This window comes from Lissotriton vulgaris, chromosome 8 (genome assembly GCF_964263255.1).
Source record: "Lissotriton vulgaris chromosome 8, aLisVul1.2, whole genome shotgun sequence".
Lineage (NCBI taxonomy): Eukaryota > Metazoa > Chordata > Amphibia > Caudata > Salamandridae > Lissotriton > Lissotriton vulgaris.
This window is the reverse complement of record NC_141696.1, coordinates 145,273,957-145,291,712: the sequence shown is the minus strand read 5'-3', so window position 1 is coordinate 145,291,712 and position 17,756 is coordinate 145,273,957.

Sequence of the window (17,756 nt, the reverse complement as noted above, 5' to 3'; positions counted from 1 at the left end):
ATGCATCACGATGTAAGTAGGTTGCAACGTGGCGCAGGGTTCACGCCGCTGCTGCGTCACAGAAGTGATGCAACGGCGGCGCAAAAGTGGCACAAGTCCCACATAAATCTGCCCCCATCTTTTTTGACACTTCAGAGAGCATGTGCCAATGGATCAAAGAATGCCCAGAATAGAAGAAATAAGACTTAGTCAAGGAGGGGTTCCTCTTCCTCTGCAACTGGCCGAGACCCTGCACACAGCTGCCTCGCATCGGTCATCAAAGGTGGCATCGGGCAGAGACAAGCAGCAGTACTTTCCTTAGAAACGGCTGATCCAGCTTCAGTGGCACTGGACAGCAACTAAGCTATAAACTGTCTGCCACCCATTGGTTAATTTGTAAACAAAATAGGCGCCAGGGCTCTTGTCAGGAGGCAGCTTGCACAAGCCAATTTCTCCAGTTAGCACCGCCTAACCATGGAAGTGGGGAGAGCATGTGGCGTAATGGCCAGAGCTGCTGACTTCGGAGCTGAGAACCAGGTTTGAGTCTGACGTTGGCTCAAAATCCTGTGATTCTGGGCAAATCACTTAATCTCCTCATGCCAATCAAAAATGAATATGTCTTTAACTGGTGCTCATGAAAAGCACTGGTGTTGAGGACTGAGTGCAGGTGCTGAAACCACTGGCTCAAATTAAGCACTTCCACCACCCCTCCCGCCGTGCCTACTCTGGATAATGACAATGAAGACTGCTTATCTTTTTCTCCTTTTCCAATGTAAGTGGGGTGGGAATTGACCACCCCGATTGAGCTTTTATGTTGTTGATGGGTTATTTTTTTTTGGGGGGGGGGGGGTCTTTCATTGGCGTTGGAGTGTAGGTACAGGTTAAAAGTTCAAAGCCCAGTTGGCAGTTGACCCTACGTCCTGATTTTGAGGGGGGATGGTCCAGTGTTCCTGCATTATCCTGAAGTGATTCTTGGTGCCCTCATAGCGAAGCAAGGCCAATCACAGAAAGACAGGCTGAGTCAACCCTTTACCAATGGCTCCTTCCATCATGGCATTCAGCTATCCCTTCCGTGAGCGAGGCAGGGTCCGATTTGTGACCTGGAACATGAACGGTAAAAAGAGGATCTGTCTTAAAGGCAGCCAAATGATTCAACCCTGACATATTTCTACTCCAGGAAGCCCACTTAGTGGGTGATCGTTGCCCCTTCTTGGCCCAATCGAGATTCTCACAAGTCTTCCATGCAGGCTTCACTCGGGTCTTCTTGTGGAGTGGCATTGCACTACACTCTACTATACTCTTCCAAGAAACACGAGTCTGAAGAGGTAAATGGGGAGATGCATGGCGGTCTTAGGCCAGAAGTTCAGTCTACACATCTCTTACTTAGTGTATATGCACCAGCCCCGCTAATGGCAGAATTTCTCCGTACCTTTTGAGAACTCCTAATGCAGCTCCCTTAGGAACCAAGGATCCTAGGGGGTGATCTCAATGGGGTGGGTGACCTGGTCCTAGACAGATCTACAACCCTAGACACCCCCCCCCCCACCCGTATGACATGCCTGTCTACCTTCTTCCTAGATAACATGAATTTGATGGATGCCTGGCACCTCCATCATTAAGGCTTTCAGGGCTATTATTCAGGGGTGCACAAAGTGTTCTCTCAACTTGACTACTTTCTACTCCCCACCTCTGAATCTTCCCTGCTAGCAGACTGAAAATATTGGCCAGAGGGCTCTCTGAGGACCCCCAAGTTCAGCTCACTTCGTGGCTCGACTAACAGCAGACGGGTTCAGGAAAGCATCTCAGCACCCACATGCAAAGGATTTCCTCCAAGAGGAAATAAACTAATACGGAACGCACAATATCGGGTCTGTCACCTCCTCGGGGACATTATGGGAAGAACTCAAAGTCACTCTGAGAGGAGTCATCAGTTACCACACTGGGGGAAAACGAAAAACCCATTGGGAAATAGCAGAACTGGAGACCCAACTACTCAAACTGGAAAATCTAGACACTGTGACACCAGACATGGCCCTCCTTAGAAACATAACATACACCCGTTGTCCATATGACAGACACTCCTTGATGAGTAGACACTGGCATGGCTATCGATGCAGAGCCGCATTTATAAATGGGGTAGAAGACAAGCAAAACCCTATGCCAAATATGCTCCTCTACCTCCGCATGCACGACGATGTGCATACTAGTAGATGATGTGATCAATGACATCACGTACGGATCCCTGAGAGCGGCAGCATTTCCAACCTCTGTTCCACAATTCAAAGACCCTCACCTCCGGATATAACATGATTTGTGGCGCATTTACCTACCCACCGTCTAACGTCAGAAGAGAAACACTCTCTAAAGAGGCGGTCGCTTTGGAAGAACTGAAGGAAGCCCTATCCCAACTTCAACCGGGCAAAATTCCAGAACCGAATGGGATCCCAGTAATGTTCCTAAAGGCTTAATGGACTCAACTGGGTCCAGCAATGGTGGACATTTCCCAAGCGTCAATTAAAATAGGTTGGCTGCCTTCTGACTTCTGACTTGCCAACATTGCAGTGATTCCCAAACCAGGACTGACGCCAACCTGTTGCTCTTTCTACCGCCCTATCTCCCTACTTGATTTGGAGGTAAATATCTGGGCAAAGGCCTTGGCCAAAAGACTGCTGACAGAAGAGGGCTCGTGGTCCACGCAGAGCAGTCTGGATTTATGTTGCGCCGGACTACAAGCCACATGGTCTGAAGGGCCCAAAACGTCCTGGCGTTAGCAGACAGGATACCAGGGACAAGGCATCTGCTCCAGGTCGATATCCGTCAGGCATTCAACTCAGTGAAATCGCCCTATCTTTTTACCCTCCTCACCAAAATGAACTTTGGACTAAGATACATCAGCCTAGTCAAACTACTCTAGACAAATCTCATGGCCTGATTCAGAGTGGGAGGCTCAATGTCACCATCCTTCCCCAAACAATGGGGCACATGGCAGAAGTGCCCACTCTTTCCGCTACTCTTTGCGCTGGCCATTGAGCCTCTTGACAAGTGGATTCGAGCAGACGGACAGATGTAAGGCCTTGAATGGGGACCTGAAATTTCAAACAAGATCTCAGTGTATACATACGAGGTGCTTATTTATTTATCAGACCCGCCCCTCCTCTACGGAACCTGCAGATCTTCGGAGAATTCTCCGAACTGCAAATTAATGTCACCAAACCTTTTGTATATCTGATGGGAGGTCAACCCCAGCCTCCAACTTGAGCCACTGACCTGAGATTACATACAAAAGGTTTTCCGTATCTAGAAGTCTACCTAATGGAAAATAGTAGGCTAGCTTGGCAGGAGAACCTACAACAGCATCCCACTGTGACATCACCCACCGGATATAACCTCTGCTTGGGTTTAGAGTCCTACTGTGACATCACCCACCAGATATAACCTCTGCTTGGGTTGAGAGTCCCACAGTGTCATCACCCACCGGATATAACCTCTGCTTGGGTTTAGAGTCCCAATGTGACATCACCCACCGGATATAACCTCTGCTTGGGTTTGGAGTCCTACTGTGACATCACCCTCCGGATATAACCTCTGCTTGGGTTTAGAGTCCCTCTTTGACATCACCCACCGGATAGAGTCCTACTGTGATATCACCCACCGGATATAACCTCTGCTTAGGTTTAGATTCCTACTGTGACATCACCCACCGGATATAACCTCTGCTTGGGTTTAGAGTCCCACTGTGATATCACCCACAGGATATAACTTCTGCTTGGGTTTAGAGTCCTACTGTGATATCACCCACCGTATATAACCACTGCTTGGGTTTAGGGTCCTACTGTGACATCATCCACCGGGTTTAACCTCTGCTTGGGTTTAGAGTCCTACTGTGACATCACCCACCGGATATAACATCTGCTTGGGTTTAGAGTCCCACCTGTGACATCACCCACCGGATATAACCTCTGTTAGGGTTTAGAGTCCTACTGTGACATCACCCACCGGATATAACCTCTGCTTGGGTTTAGAGTCCCTCTTTGACATCACCCACCGGATAGAGTCCTACTGTGATATCACCCACCGGATATAACTTCTGCTTGGGTTTAGAGTCCTACTGTGATATCACCCACCGTATATAACCACTGCTTGGGTTTAGGGTCCTACTGTGACATCATCCACCGGGTATAACCTCTGCTTGGGTTTAGAGTCCTACTGTGACATCACCCACCGGATATAACATCTGCTTGGGTTTAGAGTCCCACCTGTGACATCACCCACCGGATATAACCTCTGCTTGGGTTTAAAGTCCTACTGTGACATCATCCACCGGATATAACCTCTGCTTGGGTTTAAAGTCCTACTGTGACATCATCCACCGGATATAACCTCTGCTTGGGTTTAGAGTCCCACTGTGACATCACCCACTGGATATAACCTCTGCTTGGGTTTAGAGTCCCTCTTTGACATCACCTACCGGATAGAGTCCTACTGTGATATCACCCACCGGATATAACTTCTGCTTGGGTTTAGAGTCCTACTGTGATATCACCCACCGTATATAACCACTGCTTGGGTTTAGGGTCCTACTGTGACATCATCCACCGGGTATAACCTCTGCTTGGGTTTAAAGTCCTACTGTGACATCATCCACCGGATATAACCTCTGCTTGGGTTTAAAGTCCTACTGTGACATCATCCACCGGGTATAACCTCTGCTTGGGTTTAAAGTCCTACTGTGACATCATCCACCGGATATAACCTCTGCTTGGGTTTAGAGTCCCTCTTTGACATCACCTACCGGATAGAGTCCTACTGTGATATCACCCACCGGATATAACCTCTGCTTGGGTTTAAAGTCCAACTGTGACATCATCCCTCGGATATAACCTCTGCTTGGGTTTAGAGTCCCACTGTGACATCATCCACCGGATATAACCTCTGCTTGGGTTTAAAGTCCTACTGTGACATCATCCCTCGGATATAACCTCTGCTTGGGTTTAGAGTCCTACTGTGACATCACCCACTGGATATAACCTCTGCTTGGGTTTAGAGTCCCTCTTTGACATCACCTACCGGATAGAGTCCTACTGTGATATCACCCACCGGATATAACCTCTGCTTGGGTTTAAAGTCCTACTGTGACATCATCCCTCGGATATAACCTCTGCTTGGGTTTAGAGTCCCACTGTGACATCATCCACCGGATATAACCTCTGCTTGGGTTTAAAGTCCTACTGTGACATCATCCCTCGGATATAACCTCTGCTTGGGTTTAGAGTCCTACTGTGACATCACCCACTGGATATAACCTCTGCTCGGGTTTAGAGTCCCACTGTGACATCACTCACCGGATATAACCTCTGCTTGGGTTTAAAGTCCTACTGTGACATCATCCCTCGGATATAACCTCTGCTTGGGTTTAGAGTCCTACTGTGACATTGCCCACCGGATATAACCTCTGCTTGGGTTTAGAGTCCAACTGTGACATCATCCACCGGATATAACCTCTGCTTGGGTTTAGAGTCCTACTGTGACATCACCCACCGGATATAACCTCTGCTTGGGTTTAGAGTCCAACTGTGACATCATCCACCGGATATAACCTCTGCTTGGGTTTAGAGTCCTACTGTGACATCACTCACCGGATATAACCTCTGCTTGGGTTTAAAGTCCTACTGTGACATCATCCCTCGGATATAACCTCTGCTTGGGTTTAGAGTCCTACTGTGACATCATCCACCGGATATAACCTCTGCTTGGGTTTAGAGTCCCACTGTGGCATCATCCACCGGATATAACCTCTGCTTGGGTTTAGAGTCCTACTGTGACATCACTCACCGGATATAACCTCTGCTTGGGTTTAAAGTCCTACTGTGACATCACCCACCGGATATAACCTCTGCTAGGGTTTAGAGTCCTACTGTGGCATCATCCACCGGATATAACCTCTGCTTGGGTTTAGAGTCCCACTGTGGCATCACTCACCAGATCTAACCTCTGCTAGGGTTTAGAGTCCTACTGTGACATCACCCACCGGATATAACCTCTGCTTGAGTTTAGAGTCCTACTGTGACATCACTCACCGGATATAACCTCTGCTTGAGTTTAAAGTCCTACTGTGACATCATCCCTCGGATATAACCTCTGCTTGGGTTTAGAGTCCCACTGTGGCATCACTCACCGGATATAACCTCTGCTTGGGTTTAGAGTCCCACTGTGGCATCACTCACCGGATATAACCTCTGCTTGGGTTTAGAGTCCTACTGTGGCATCACCCACCGGATATAACCTCTGCTTGAGTTTAGAGTCCTACTGTGACATCACCCACCAGATATAACCTCTGCTTGGGTTGAGAGTCCCACAGTGTCATCACCCACCGGATATAACCTCTGCTTGAGTTTAGAGTCCTACTGTGGCATCATCCACCGGATATAACCTCTGCTTGGGTTTAGAGTCCCACTGTGGCATCACTCACCGGATATAACCTCTGCTTGAGTTTAGAGTCCTACTGTGACATCACTCACCGGATATAACCTCTGCTTGAGTTTAAAGTCCTACTGTGACATCATCCCTCGGATATAACCTCTGCTTGGGTTTAGAGTCCCACTGTGGCATCACTCACCAGATCTAACCTCTGCTAGGGTTTAGAGTCCTACTGTGACATCACCCACCGGATATAACCTCTGCTTGAGTTTAGAGTCCTACTGTGACATCACTCACCGGATATAACCTCTGCTTGAGTTTAAAGTCCTACTGTGACATCATCCCTCGGATATAACCTCTGCTTGGGTTTAGAGTCCCACTGTGGCATCACTCACCGGATATAACCTCTGCTTGGGTTTAGAGTCCCACTGTGGCATCACTCACCGGATATAACCTCTGCTTGGGTTTAGAGTCCTACTGTGGCATCACCCACCGGATATAACCTCTGCTTGAGTTTAGAGTCCTACTGTGGCATCACTCACCGGATATAACCTCTGCTTGGGTTTAGAGTCCCACTGTGGCATCACTCACCGGATATAACCTCTGCTTGAGTTTAGAGTCCTACTGTGGCATCACCCACCGGATATAACCTCTGCTTGGGTTTAGAGTCCTACTGTGTCATCACCCACCGGATATAACCTCTGCTTGGGTTTAGAGTCCTACTGTGACATCACTCACCGGATATAACCTCTGCTTGGGATTAAAGTCCTACGGTGACATCACCCACCGGATATAACCTCTGCTAGGGTTTAGAGTCCTACTGTGACATCACCCACCGGAGATAACCTCTGCTTGAGTTTAGAGTCCTACTGTGACATCATCCACCGGATATAGACTCTGCTTGAGTTTAGAGTCCTACTGTGACATCATCCACCGGATGCCCCTATTAACGCACACCTAAAACCCCACTCAGAGTACCTTAGATAACATTGCCTGGCCCAGGATGGTATTAAAGCAGCTCTTGAAAGCATTAGCTTTGCAGAAGGCGCTGGCTCTCTGTTTACTTTGGACTGCCCTGATGGTTGCATTATGTTTGTGTGTGGGTTTCTTGTTCCATTGATTGCTATCACAAGGGCTGGCCCTTTAATCACGACTCTGCCTTAACATGGCGTTCTGATATCAGAGCGGGGGCTGTGGTCTCAGCCATAGGGCGGGGGCTGCACAGGCCAGGAAACAGTTTTGCACGGAGGAGTAATATTGAAAATTATACGAAGATAGAAACGTTCTCATGAAAGTGAAACTGACAGGGTATTGTACATTTTGTGCTGTTTATTTAAACTTTGCTGGAGGTAAAATAAATATCAAGATTCATTTAATTTTCCTTCCTGTGTTTTTTCGGTTTTGGCTCAAACACACACACTCAAGAAATGCTTTACCGTGAGGTGATATATTACAGAAATGCTTTAATCGCCATTTTCTGGGAACATGGTCTAATTTAAACCAGACTGTGCAAAAAGTATGCACGAGAATAGAAAGCTTTCTTCGAATTATTCCGAGCTCAATCTGAAAGCCAGAAAAGTGGGAAAAACATGGCAGATTACTGTGCAAAGTACAGGTCACGTTTGCAGTGCCTGGAATATGAATATTGCGAAAACAGCCCAAACAAACATTTGTCCTTCCTAGTTCTGACAATGAACTAATCTCCGGAACCCACCAATATCATTTACATAAGCAACTGCAGGGGCCACCATACAGTGAATGGCCTCTCAGTGGCAAGTCAAGCATTGGCAGAAGACCTGTCTTTAAGAAGTTGACTCGCCATTATCAAGCCGTACTCGCATAAGTAGATTCTGGCTCACCAGCACTATCGAGCCGTACTCACAGACGCAGGTGCTGGCTCACCAGCATCATCAAGCTGCACTCACAGAGGCAGATGCTGGCTTTTCATCATCATCAAGCCGTACTCACAGTGGCAGATGCTGGCTTGCCATCATCATCAAGCTGTACTCACAAAGGCAGATGCTGGCTCTCCAGTATCATCAAGCCGTACTCACAAAGACAGATGCTGGCTCTCCAGTATCATCAAGCCGTACTCACAAAGACAGATGCTGGCTCTCCAGTATCATCAAGCCGTACTCACAGACGCAGATGCTGGCTTTCCATCATCATCAAACCGTACTCACAGACGCAGATGCTGGCTCACCAGCATCATCAAGCCGTACTCACTGACGCAGATGCTGGCTTTCCATCATCCTCAAGCCTGTTAGATTTGGGGGTGTCTAGTTGGCAGAGGTAGGTACCTTTGACCAAATAGGGACCCTTGCATCTAGTCAGGGTAAGGGGATACACTCCTGAAATAACCACTGCTCACCCCCTTGGTAGCTCCCAGGCATATCTCAGAGGCAGTGTGTAAAGCATTTGTGAACACATACAGTAATACAGTGACAACACTACAGATGGACACCACACAGGTTGTATTATAAAAATAAGTATTTTTATATAGATTTAACACCAGACCAAACGACAAAAATCCACAATACTGTACTCAGAAATAGACTTTAAAATAGTAGAAAATAGCTCAGTTCTCTCAAGTTGTAAATGCAACACTTTATTCTCAAAGTACCTTGGATGCGTAACGCAAAGAAAACACAAGGGTCGCAGGGAAGGTGATGCGTCGGTTCCTTACACTCAGGGGAGTGGATGCGTCGGTTCCTTACTGCTGCACAGGGGAGTTGATGCTCACTTCCTTACTGTGTGGGGAGGTGATGCATCAGTTTCTTACTGCTCTCTGGTACGATGTGACAAGATGGCACATCTATGCGATACTTCTCTCAGTGCAAAGCAACAAAATGGCGTCTTGGTTACGATGCGACAACGTTGATGCGATGCGTGCACGCCTGTCGGACGTGCGGCGACTCAATGATCTTTGGAGCCGCGACAGGCCCTTCGGCACTCTTCTCAGGTGATGTGACGGTGACCTCTGCGGCGGCGGCATGCTTCTCTAGTGATGCGACACGCTTCGGCGATGCGATAGCAACAGTGGCAGCGGCGGCTCGCTTCTTCGGCGATGCAATGACAAGTGCTGCGGCAGCGACACGTTTCTCGTTGTTGAGTCTCATTTCCAGCTCCCAGTGACACGTAGTCTCTCAGAATGCCCAGCACAACAGCAGGCACTTCAATTCGCAGCAAGGGAATTCTGGGGGAGCTGGTTGGTGAAGTCTTGTAGCCCTGAGACTTCAGGCAGGAGGCAAGCTCAAGTTCGAGCCCTTGGAGATTCTTCTTCAAGTTAATGAAAATCACACTCAGTCCTCTTCTCCTTTCTTTGGCAATGAAGCAACCACTGCAGGCCAACCTCCAAACACACAGCACAGGGGTAATCTCCTCCTTCTGCTTCCTGGTTCTTCTCCTCAGAAAAGGTTCGTCTTGATTCCCAGAAGTGATCTAAAGTTCAGGGTCTCCTTTTTTATACACCAACATCCTTTGTCTCTGAAGGCAGAGAGTGTCTGTACCTATTCCAAACCAGTTCTGGTCAGTCCTGGAGCACTTTGTTTACAGGCATCCTTCTCTTCCTTTGACAGTGTGAGCCATGGTCATCAGACATACCACAGGAGGTGGAACCAGCATTGTGGAAGGCAGGCACAGCCCTATTTAGGCACAGGTGCAACTCCTCCCAAGACTCTACATGCAGATAGGTTTATTCAGCCCTGTGCTGACTCACCCTGTCTCCTGGAGCCCCCTCAGCCCCTGTCATGCACAAACCAGACAAGGAATACACAACCTAGCAGAGGCAGGCTTGGATAGTTAGGCAAGAAAATACCTACTTTCTGAAAGTGGCATTTTCAAAAACAGAATGTTAAAACCAACTTCACTAAAAGATGTATTTTATCATTCTGAGTTCAGGCATACTAAACTCAAATTTCTACCTAGTTCCCTGAGTCAGCTAGGATTATAAGATGTTATAATCAAACTACCCATTCTGGCCTATGGAGCACAGGTAGCCTTGCAATAGTGAAAAACGAAATTGGCTGCAATTCCTTATCAGGACATGCCACTCACATCAGGGCATGTCCTACCTTTTACATACAATGCACCCTGCACTTGGGCCTACCTTAGGGGTGACTAATATGCAGAAAAGTGAAGGTTTAGGGACTGGCAAGTGTGTGCACTTGCCAAGTCAACAGGGCAGTACCATACTGCACACAGGCTCTGCAATGGCAGGCCTGAGACAGACTTTACAAGCTGCTCTGGTGGGTGGCACAATCAGTGCTGCAAGCCCACCAGCAGTATTTGATTTACAAGCCCTGGGCACACGCAGTGCACTGTACTAGGGTCTGACAAGTAAACCAAATAAGCCAAACATGGAGTCACTAATCCATACATCAATTTACCACAGGGAGCACTTGCACTGTGATACTAAATAGCAGTGGCACAGTGCCCAAAGCATCTAAAACCAGCAAAAACATCAAAGGCAGCAGCATAAAATGGAAGGGAGACCCACACCAATGGTGCCAGGTCAAACACAGCCGTACTCACAGACGCCGATGCTGGCTTTCCCTCATCATCAGGCCATACTCAAATAAGCAGTTGCTGGCTTTCTATCATTATCAAGCTGTACTCACAGATGCAGATGCTGGCTCTCCAGTATCATCAAGCCGTACTGACAAAGGCAGATGCTGGCTTTCCAGTATCATCAAGCCGTACTCACAGAGGGAGATGCTGGCTCACCAGCATCATCAAGCCGTACTAACAGACCCAGATGCTGGCTCCCGAGCATCATCAAGCCGTACTCACAGACGCAGATGCTGGCTCCTCAGTATCATCAAGCCATACTCACTGAGTCAGAGCTGGCTCTCCATCATCATCAAGCCGTACTAACAGAGGCAGATGTTGGCTCTGCCAGTATCATCAAGCCGTACTCACAGATGCATATGCTGTTTCACCAGCATCATCAAGCCGTACTCACAGAGGCAGATGCTGGTTCTCCAGTATCATCAAGCCGTACTCACAAAGGCAGATGCTGGCTCTCCAGTATCATCAAGCCGTACTCACAGACGCAGATGCTGGCTTACCAGCATCATCAAGCAGTACTCACAGACGCAGATGCTGGCTTTCAATCATCATCAAACCGTACTCACAGAGGCAGATGCTGGCTTTCCATCATCATCATCAAGCCATACTCACATAAGCAGATGCTGGCTTTCCATCATCATCAATCTGTACTCACAGACGCAAATGCTGACTCCGCAGCATCATCAATTATTACCCACAGTGGCAGATGCTTCTCACCATCATCATCATGAAGTGATACTCACAGTGCAGATGCTGGCTCCCCATTATCATCATAAAGTGATACTCACAGTGGCAGATGCAGGCTCTCCATCATCATTAATTGATACTCACAGTGGCAGATGCTGGCTCCCAATCATCATCATCATCAACTATTACTCACAATGGCAGATGATGGCTCCCCATCATCATCATCATCATCATCATCATCATCATCATCTATTACTCACAGTGGCAGGTGCTGGCTCCCCATCATCGTGAAGTGATACTCACAGTGCAGATGCTGGCTCCTCATCATCATCAAGTGATACAGTGGCAGATACTGGCTTTCTATCATCATCAAGTAATACTCACAGTGGCAGATGCTGGCTCCCCATCATCATCAAGTGATACTCATGGTAGAAGATGCTGGCTCCCCATCATCATCAATAGATACTCACAGTGGCAGATGCTGGCTCTCCATCATCATCATCAAGTGATACTCACAGTGGCAGATGCTGGATCTCCATCATCATCATCAAGTGATGCTCACAGTGGCAGATGTTGGCTCCCCATCATCGTCAACAGATACTCACAATGGCAGATGCTGGCACTCCATCATCATCAAGTGATACAGTGGCAGATGCTGGCTCTCCATCATCATCATAAATTGATACTCAAAGTGGCAGATGCTGTCTCTCCATCATCATCATCAAGTGATACTCACAGTGGCAGATGTTGGCTCCACCATCATAAAGCCAATGCACTGGAATAGATGATGGCTTTCTATCATCATCAAGCCAGTCTCATAGTTGTTACCCATCATCGTTCACTTTTTACGGTGGAGACCTTCATCACATCAGTGTTCAAGAAGGTAATAGTAGTAGTCACAGGGGCTCCAGTGATGAATGGAATACTACATATATTTAATCATATGGCTTAAAATTAAGGGTGGGCGTAGTTCGCAAAGTAGCGCTACGCGAAGTGCACTTCGCACTACGCGAACTTCACGTAGCACTATGCGAGCTGCGTAGTAGCATGTTCGCACTGTGCAAGATGCATTTTCAATGATTGCACAGTGCGGACAAGCATCCGGCACTGTGCAATCATTGAAAAGGGGATCTTGCACAGTGCGAGCTGTAGTTTTATGCTGCTCGAGTAGATTTTTACTCGAGCCGCAGCTTTCTCAATGCGAACTGGTAGTTTCTCATTGCGAGCGGTCGCGAGCATGCACAACCACTCGCAATGAGAAACTTGACCTCTCCGCGTTGAGAATCTCGCCGGGATGTCATTTTGCTTGCTCGCTGTCGCGAACATGACGTTGAGGACCGCGAACAAGCAAAAAATGACCGCTGCACTATGCTTCGCTGCACTACGCATGTTCGCACTGTGCTACGTGCAGCTCGCCTAGTGCGAAGTTGCGCAAACTTCGCAAACTACGCGCGCATAGCGTAGTGCTTCGCCCAGGGTTACTTAAAATGCATAGCAAGCATGTATATTGCACTGAGCTATCAGTTGCATGGTTTTGTAGGGTGTTAAGGTGGCAAGGTTGAAGTGAGACTATCAGGGTAATGACACGTAAAAGCTCCGTACACTGCTCCTGCGTTCTCACGTATGTACGATATCAAGCAGTCCTTCCAGACGTGTGCATGATAGACTAGAGATGGGATCAGACTGTTCACTGACCCAAAAGCCCTGTCTAGGAAGGAGGTGTAGAATGTGGCCGGTAAGCTGGTAGGGAGATTGACGTTTGGGAACCATTTCAGAGGGTGATGCTCACTGAGTGTTGACACTCGGAGACAAGATTGTAATCCTTGAGCTTCAGCCCTGTAAAAAATAAGGTAGTGATCAACACAGGGGGGATATCTACTCTAGATTGTGGGAGAGAATGAAGAATTAAGTAAGTGTATTCCTTTGGGAGGAGAAAAATGTCCATGTTGAATGACATTGACGAATTACTGCTATTATGAAAATTGATAGGATTTGGTTCTTTTGACCCCTGGTTGAGTCTGAGGTGCTTCACCCCTCACTGTCTAATACCTGTCTCTATTGTTCTGTTGCCCATAGTCATTCTTCCTTTGCATCTCTCATTGCACCCCCACTTTCCAATGTTCCAATTCTGCCTCCATTATCTCTATTCGGGTGCTCATGCCCTTTCTGGTATTTCTTGCATTCGGTGCCAGGTGCAACTTTGCCCAATGCCCCTGATCTTCTCTGGTTGTGCCATTCTAATCATATTAAAGAATTAAGTAGGCAGTACTCGTCTGCTGCCACGACTCTGTTCTGGAGCTATGCTGCTCTGCGACCGGCTTCAGCTGGCGAGTTTTTCAACATGGTGGGACTCCTCTGTCGGTCACTGTCGCTCCATAGCACTACTTGGGTCTTCATCTGGAGTTTTGTGATAGGCATCATAATGTCCTGCTGATTCTCTAGCAGGTTGGCAGTGGCAAGACACAATGCACCTCTCGTGAGCAGCCACAGACGCGTGAGGCAGCCCACAATACTGGTTTTGGTTATTCCCTCTGCTGGAGTGCAGTGAAGGACTGTACACTGGTATACTACCAGAATGTACTGTCCTAAATATCGTGCTACAAAAATATTGTAGCATGAATATTGACAACAAACTTATTATAAAGGTATGTATTTATAAGTAAGCCTAGATGTACTATACTTAACTTCACACATATGGACTTTGCCGATTTATATGTCTTCAAGCTATGTAGACGTGGGGTTAGGAGTAGTGCATCAATATACCTACCCATCTTTACTTACCTTCTCAATATTTTTGATGTCGATATTCTTCCTACAATATCTTTATAGCATAAGATATCTGAGGTGGCTATTCTAAAATTCAACTCTCACACTGTCTTTGCAAACAAGATTTGATATTGTTTGCAAAGAAACTGTACAAATGGCTAGTGAGATTGTAGCAAGTATGCTCAGTAAGTAGAAGAATAGAAAAAAACCTCAAAGAGGTAATGCTGGACTCTTAGTGACCGACGTCCAGTGTGCAGACCATATAAGGGCAGGCGTAGGATCCTCAATGTGTAACATTGTTTTTGATTCACCCGGGCTTGGTCCTCCATCCACATCCAACGTCTCGCTACAGAAAGGACTTCTTGAACTTTAGCTTGAAGTACCAGGGGGTTCTGTTGACTGGTGCTCTCCTTTATGAGTGAGATAATATCTCAGCTAGTGTCCTAAACATAGTGGGAGGCTTCCCTAGGGTGCTGAGGGGCTCATCGGCAAGGCTGGAATGACAAAGCGATTTAAAGTACAGTGCAATTTGGATGCGTCAATACGCCCTTTGGAACTTCTGGTGAAAGCAATCAATCTTCTCTCTCCTAACTGAGGTACAAGAGGATGGGTTGGCATCATCTTTCATTGTATGCTGCTTGCTCTGCCAATGTAATGTTATTGCTACTTTAATTACTTGGTAGATTGAAAGGCAAAGTTCTCTAAAGTATAATCTTAGACAAATCATGTGAATATGTCTATATCAAATGAGTTTGAAATATTAAATAAAGTGTGCCTGAAGCTCAGCTACTGAGTTTCGAACGAAACCATTCACATTTTGAAGGACCAGGTTTTAGAACCTAGCGGCGCCAGGGAAAACGCCCGATGCCTTCGAGTTCCCCTGCCTTGGCAAACAGAGACACGGGACGCTTCTTGATGACGTCAAAGACCTAAGTTTATTGGCTGCAACCAGGAACAGAGATCTACGAAGCACAACACGGGTGGTTCGCTAGAGACTGCACAAATTCAATGAGCGGAGCATGGTCTTTTATGCCAAAAATCACATTCCAAAGGTGGCATCGGTTACACACAAACTAGCCAATCACATAGTGACATTTCAAACATATCGCATGACGACAATCCCACTTTCCGTTGTCCAGCCCACCAGAAATGACCAAGCACATTCCAATTTCTTGTTCGATCAGGCCGGACAAACCCATCATAAAACCTCAACCCAAATCAGTGATTATGTCATAAAGGAAGGTACAGAAACAGATTGGAAGCAAGATAGAAAGGTGGGTGCAGTGTACTGTAAACTTCGGCATGTCCTGCTCTTTGATCTTTATCTGACCAGCTGCTTAACAAGGAACTGGCTCAGCGAGGTCAGCCTCGGGCAAGGGAGTCAGTTCGGCCAGGTCATTCAGAAGTCAGCTAAGGTGTACGTGTCCCAAAGACTCGTTCGGCCGCAGTCATCGGCCTATGTGAGGGCAACCACACAAAATGGCTGCCGTACACAAAATGGAACCCGAGGGTTCAAACGAAATCCCCAAATACATAGTGTTCTCATTGATCGATTAATGCGAAAAGACTCGTACATACCGCACTCATGATTTGCGGTCCACTGACACCAAAATCGTCTATTTCCGACGACCTTTATTGAACGGGTTCGGAACCACCGAACCTCAGACCCTTAAACTACGGAACTACAGACCCTCCTTTTGCCCTTACATAGGCAACAAACCCAACCATGTCAATCTGAATCTAGGTCTATCATCATCAGATCATCGATATGTTGCTGTAGCATCATCCTCGTACTTAGTACCTCTCTCTGGACAGGTCTCCTTGCACACGAAGTAGCACAGAGGCCACAAATAGCAGGAGCACATTGTACACAGAGACAGAACAGAAAAAGGATAGCTAAGACCATCCCAATGACCATCAGAATCTTCCATCCCCAAGTGGATATCAATCCCCATAACCATCCCATCAATGACCAATCTCCTTTATCCAAATGGACAGAATCGGAGATCTTATGTAACTTAGAAATGGCTTGGAAGACTGTCGGAGCGTTGTCTGGAATGAAAACGCAGCAGCTCGATTGAATCAGTTTACATACTCCACCTTGGTCTGCTAGTATGACATCAAGAGCAACTCTATTCTGAAGTGTCATAAGTCTATCCGACTGGAGCTCAGCACTCAAGTTACTAAGGGCACCGGCAGTTTCGACTATGGTGGACTCAACCACTCTCGTCAACTGGAGAATATTCCTGCTGTTAGCCATAGGTCCCCAGAACGGCAGAAAACCCTTAAAGAAATCTCCCAACTCTTGCCCTGCAGTGTCTTCCTGACTGAAAACACCTCTAGCAACTCTCGTCTTATGGTAATCTGCCGCAGCTGTAAAAGTGGGAGGCAACAGGAAGGAAACAAAACATGTGCCCGAAAAATCAGGGGGCAACCATGTATATGCTTTATCGTAGCAGACAAAATAAGTACCCTTAGCGGCTAGAAATGCTGGGGAAGTCTGAGACCTAAATACATAGGTGTCACTACAAACACTCTTCCCTAGCTGAGCTCTCGGATTCTTGCCATTACCCTGCAGACAATAGCGACCCTGATGGGGCACTATCCAAATCGGTGGAGAACTTTTCGCTCGCTGGTTAACACTCAGACTAACTCCATATCCAGTAACGTTCCAACCAATGTATGCTTGTGTCTCATCTCTCGGAATAGTCTCATACGATACGAACTAATCCCTCTAATCATATCGACTATACCCTTGACCAGAGCACTATTCTTCGGGTTGTCTTTCACTGAACGTTGGGGATAGACACTATGGGCATAGATAAACATCGTTCTGTAAGCCCAAATAGAACCATTCAAACTAAAAGGCAAAACCAAGTACGGAATACCGTTATCGGTCGTATGGGGCATTAGACCACAAATCCAACAATTCGTTGTATTCATCACTAACTGGTGTTGGTGCAAAAGTTGAATAAAGGAATTATTGGCAATTCCAGTCGTCTAACTACCTCATGTTCAGGCAAAGGGTGAAAAGAATGAGAAGAAATAGTAGGTGGAGGTGTAGGTTGCACAGTGGGAATAAACGTCACTTTAAAAGAGAATGTCACATAACCAATTAAAAATATCATTAAACTCAATAGCAAAAGCAAACACAGTATTAAAAATCTTTTCCGTGTGATTAGCTTGTGTATCTTATTCTTGAAATTCATTGTCCTTACAGGTCTCTCCAACTCGAAGAAATCCATCCTAACTAAATATGCTGCTCGCGATGGTAGGGTGTTCTATGCTAAGGAATGCCTCTGTCAACCCAGGGCAACTCCATTAGGCCAACCAGAACC